A 5,746-nucleotide genomic window follows, 5' to 3' on the forward strand; every position below is an offset into this window, starting at 1 on the left:
CCTGAATGATTGACAGCAGATGTAATGCTGGAACTATATTTTATAAAAAGGATTTTTTGTTTGTTTGAATATTGGTTATTTAATTTTCTTTATTGTTTTTTTTATTAGCAATGTTAAGAAGGCCCTTTTTGTCAAGTTAATTTTGGGCACTATTCCATGTATTGATCAGGAGTGAGAAACTCCTAAGATTTTGTGGTAATCTGTACACATGATATTTTGTAACGATCCCTGTGAGCGCAGTTCTTAAGTGGGTGCAAGGCCGCCTAGGGAGCCTCCGCATCAGAAAGCACAGGGCTTGGTCCACCGGCAGGCGTTGCCGAACCCTGGTATCAACGGCGAAGCAGTGATGCGGCGAGCGGTCACAGCTGTTTCCCCGCCAGAGAGGAGGGGATGCTGGTCTTCCCCCAGGCGCAGGCTCACACCAGAGCCCGCAGGCGTGTCACCACGGCAGCGCCAGCTGATGGCCGGCGTTCCACCCCATGCGCTAGTCATCTGACAAGCGAAAGGGAAAGTATGACGCACACCAGGCGAGGCCGCCGATCCCTGAGCGCCGCTAGTCCAGACGGCTGCTGCGGTGAGGTAACGCCCACTGCCCGGAGGGACGCGGGTCCCACCACTGACGCATCAGCTGAGACGGTGCAAAGAGGTGATAAGCGGGTCTCAAGCCCGACACCCGCACGAGTTTGCGTCGACCTCGATGCGACGCAGAGGAGCGCGTGTCTCCCCATTGACACGACAGGAGACGAGGGCGTGTGTCGGTAGAACACATTCCTCCACAACACACGGACGACGACCGCCAAGCCACCTTCTCGATGATGAGGCAGGGCCCACAAGTGGCGATGTCCTGCAAATCTGCAACGCCGAACCATCCCACAGTATGGACGCAGAGGGTGGAAACGGGCACGAGGCAACGTCGCGGGGTGCTGTCTAGGATGAACAACCTGGGTTACAACGGACGTTACAATCAACGCCGCTGCGAACTCCCCAGTTCAGTGTTGTGGTCCCCTAGTAGCTTATCCTCCAAGTCGCCTTTAGAAGAGACGCCCACCCCAGCACCCAAAGAGAATACCCAGTGAAACAACCATGTGGCAAAACTGAAAAAATGACAGCGTGTCAACGAGTTGATTTCTGGATGTGTTTTTGTACTCATGTCTTATTTTCCATAGGTGATTATTTACCAGCTGTCATACCACTGGGTTCATTAATGATTTTGTACCACTGTATTTGTTGTGAATATTGTATTTTGCACTTTCACTTGCATGTTTTTACATATGTCAGCACCAGATGATACTGCTTTGGTTCGTGATAATGATTTTGCATCATTGTATTTGTTTATATATTTATATATATTATGTACCTGTTCACCTAAGTCTCTATGTTAACTTTTGATAGTTAGTTAAAGCAATTTTAAAATAATATCTCATGGTTGTGGTCGTAGTAGGTCAGATGACATGATGTTAGTGTAGTATATCACGCTTAATTTAATTTGTTCTGTTTGCTTTGCGGACCGCATGAGGTCACAATTATTGACTAAGGTCAGATAAAGCTCACTTGGATATAAGAGATTAATCAACTCCTTTGTGCTGCTGTTTACTGTTGCAATTGTTACTCGTTAGGGTATGTTTGTTTCGAAGACTGTTAGCGAATCTCCTAGCATGGCGAGAAAATTCGCGGCACAGTCTTCTCCGGGACGTTTGGGGTGATGAAAGGGTCCTGTAGCCACCTTTCATTGCCAACTCTCGTAGTGGTCAAGTCGGCAAAGAGGTTTCCGCTACTTGGGAGAAATCCACCTGCGTTAGGTTGGTGGCGGAAATGGCATCCTGGGGTTTTCCGGTCCACGCGGAGCGTGGAAGAGGCTGGAGAAGCGGGAGGCAGTCTGCCGCCGGCACGGGAAGCGTACACAGCGGTGCTCCAGTTGAAGAAGGGTGAGTTGGACTGACCGCGTGGCGCGTTGTCACATAGAGAGGGGAGCTTTTAGCTTTTGGTCTCGAATTTCGTCTTATAAAGATTTACTTGCTGGGTTGCAGCAGGGAATGCAAGGCTTTTGTAGACTTTCAGTTTGATTCCCAATGCAGTCTTGACTTTGTTCCGTGAGAGGAACACAGCACAAGGGAGTTGCATATGTTGAAGTGCCCTCGGTTCAGTATGAGTGTTTATGTGCCTACAACTGTGTGTGTATGCTTCTAATCCTTTCCGGATCTTGGTAATTGTTGTGTATTTGTGAATTTTCTTTGTCTCATGTGATTAAAATTTGGCCACGGTCCATAGAAATTGTCTCCGCGGACCGAGTGGGCACGCGAGTCTGTTATGAAACGTATAGTATTTCACAAGCAATTGTACATAGTTAGCATGCAACAGCAGTCTATAGATGCACTACATCAATGTTTTAAGGAATAAATAATTTTGCCTTCAATCTTATCTTGTGTACCGATGTTACGTCGCCGTTACCTTCGCCATTTACCTTGTAGTTTTCCTTGTTGGCCCACCTATAGCGTTTCCATGTGCACAGGTGTAGTGATTAGTGTCCCTTTTTTTATCTGAAACAAATGCTCTGGAATAGATTGTGTTTTCACGAATCTTGCTGCAGGCTGCACTTACGCATGGTGTTCACGACCTATTTACTTTACTCAATATTTGATTCACGGGAAGAATGCCTGGATCATATTAATAACTACATCCCATTCTTTATCAATGACTTTACAATGAATGTTCTTTTGTGAGTTTTTCGTATTAATAAATTAAGTAATTTTCCGACTCAGTGCTACTTCTTCTTTGTCGTGTGGCTAGAGTTGATGGCGACCTTATCCTTTATATTGATTTCAGTGTCAAGTAGCATTTTCTTATTCAAAGTGCGCGTGGCTATTTTAGCTATCAGGATACATTCAAAGGGCGCTTCATGCTTCTTGAACATAGCGTCCTTTTATGCACGCTACTTACACCTGCTCTGCAAACACACTTGCTAATCGTCAACTGTCGAAGTCATGCATTGCGCAGTCTGCACGCCTTTTCACAAAATAATGCTAAACACACGAACACTGTCCATAAATTGTCAAAAGATAATGCATGTGTAATGCAATGTAAACACACTCACAAAGCTTAAACAGCTGAAAATAATGCAGTTCACAAACACTCATTGCACTTAAAAAAAAATCACTTTTGGCACACCGAGCGCCGCGGTCACGCCAGTCCCATACACGAGACGCCTCTGGGCCACGCACGTCAGTTTACCATGGCTAGCGTGATACTTGTCTACCTGTGGATACTGATGTCACAGGTCGCACTATGGGAATCTGTTCCAATGCCTCCCAGAATATCATAGGGTGCATTGTTTGTAGTGATCCTAGTGGGACATGCAAGCTACGACTTTACCTCTCGCGTTTACCTCTCCAACATGTCTGACCCATCATAGCGAAATGTTCATGTGGCGACTCACCATCTAAAAGGTTCTCAATGTTATACCAGCGTCACATGGCTATATAAATAAGAGCCAAGTCGACCTCTCCGAAAATGGCAAAGTGCTGCAGAAATAGTTAACAATCGCTTTTGTAGGAGCTTTCGTGATGTCTCAGTTTATCTGCTTGGAAATTCTTGTCCTAAAAGAACCTGTTTACGAAAATAGTCCAGAAGAACGCAGAGTGCATTCCTCCTGATGGTCCTAAAATGGCACCCCATCCATCATGTGTTACCCTTGCTGGAAATCGCTACGTCCTGCTTTCAACATACATCTCAGAAATGCAAACACTCTCACCACTATGTAGAGGCTCGTACGTCACGGCACAAAGGATGTCTTGTGAATGAAAGGAGCATTCTGATCGGCTATTACTGAATTTACCCGCCAAATTACTGATGCTGCCAGTGTGGAAGCACTGTCCACTTTTTTCTTTCTTTCTGCAGGCGAGACTTTCAGCGGCAAAACTATTTTGTACAGATCATCATATTGCACTGATAGTTAAACCCTGCAAAAGTGACCTACCGATCGTCAAATACAGGAAGACACTTGCTCAGTTGCACTGCTCTGCCATTGAGAATGGAAGATTGAATATTAGAGTATGAAACCGATCTCCAACCTGGCAATATATGACTGCATGCTATGTCAGTGTAGTAAACATACAATTCGTATCCTGAGCCATACAAAATCACCCCTTTTGCATCATGCATATAGCTATCGACCGCCAGACACTCGTACATATACAGTGAAGGCAAACAGCGTAAGCGCATGCACTGTAGGAATACTCCTCGCTGCACTAGATATTTCACGCGAGGTTGGGCGGTCATCCACTCCCAATGCATGAGCAGAGCGCCCTCAGCGGACTGAAGTCACTCTCAGAACTGTTGTACAAAGTCAGGGTCGGCTCCCCTAGCACAAAGACGTTACTGTTTCTGGCCCCAACCTGCTTGCTTGCTGCTACACTTTCTATAGCCATCTCCAGACTCGCAGGCATATTGGGAACCAAGAACATATTTATGAGTGTAACTACAATTAAAGTACAAAGGCTGGGTCGGTTCTCCTTGGCACAAAGGCGTCACCGTTTCTGGTCCCAACCAGCTTGCTTGGATGTTTTCTACACCAGTCTCCAGACTCTGAAATTTCAAGAAGACATGTATTTTCACATTGTTTGCCAGAATATTATACCATTTACGCGATACTTCTCGATATCAAGCACATAGCAATATCGCTTGAATAGCAACACAATTCCGAAGATATAGACTGGAAATTATTTCTTTAGAAACATGTAACTTTAGCGAGGTGGAGCGTGCTGTAAACCACTGAGTAGCTAGAAACTTATCCCGTTTGCAAAGACCTTTAACTGAAAACCTGAAAAAAATAGAGGAAACTGATATTTCCACTCGCGAATACCGATGTCGGTGATGCAACAGACTCCAAATCATCCCTATTATTTACAAAGTCAACTTAGGTGTTTCTCATTCTAGATAACCAGCAAACGTGTCTTCCACCTGTATTTCACCTGCTAGGTGCACACGCCACAATCGATGTTCTCTCAACTAAATAAAGATGGGAAATGTGAAGAAGCAGTCAATCAGGCAATTTACATGGGAAGGAATAATGGTCCAGCGGAAACACACGTCCATATTAAATCTTCTCAAATTTCCATGCGATCTCGAAATTCTGTCCAACACACACTAAGTGTTAGTTCGCTGTTCGGCCGTCTAGAAGACGACACAGTTAAATCAGCTACATTCCTGCATCCCACCAGGCCTCTCCATTCGGACAGCTCGTACCGTTAGCCAGAAATGTGAATCATTCCCACCACAGGTCACTGGTGCTGCACACCAAGCACGCATAGGCAGAATTATCCTAGGAAACCAGTGACATATATATTTTATCACTGTACTTACCATTAAATATTACCATTGCGGTCTCAATTGGACGACTTTCGACAGTGAGCGAAGTATTGGAAATACACCATGCTGGCGGCTGTGGCTCTGAAGATATAAATATCTGTACCATTATTATGACTTGACATACTTTCCCTTTGCTGTCACAGTATTTCACGTCAAATCCATACCTTCCTTACGACCGGACATAGTCATTTCCTTTGCACATGTCGGAACACACACACACATACTTCATAAGCCTGATGCTCATGGCGAACCTGTCATGCACACCCTACTACTAAGTATAATACTTCACCAATAAATGATTGCTGGCAAAACGAAATAATACTGACCGAAAATCAGCTATGGGTGGACATGTCTCATAAGTTTTTCTTGCGAGTGGTACCAC

Source organism: Schistocerca piceifrons, chromosome 4, assembly GCF_021461385.2.
Source record: "Schistocerca piceifrons isolate TAMUIC-IGC-003096 chromosome 4, iqSchPice1.1, whole genome shotgun sequence".
NCBI classification, from domain to species: Eukaryota; Metazoa; Arthropoda; class Insecta; order Orthoptera; family Acrididae; genus Schistocerca; species Schistocerca piceifrons.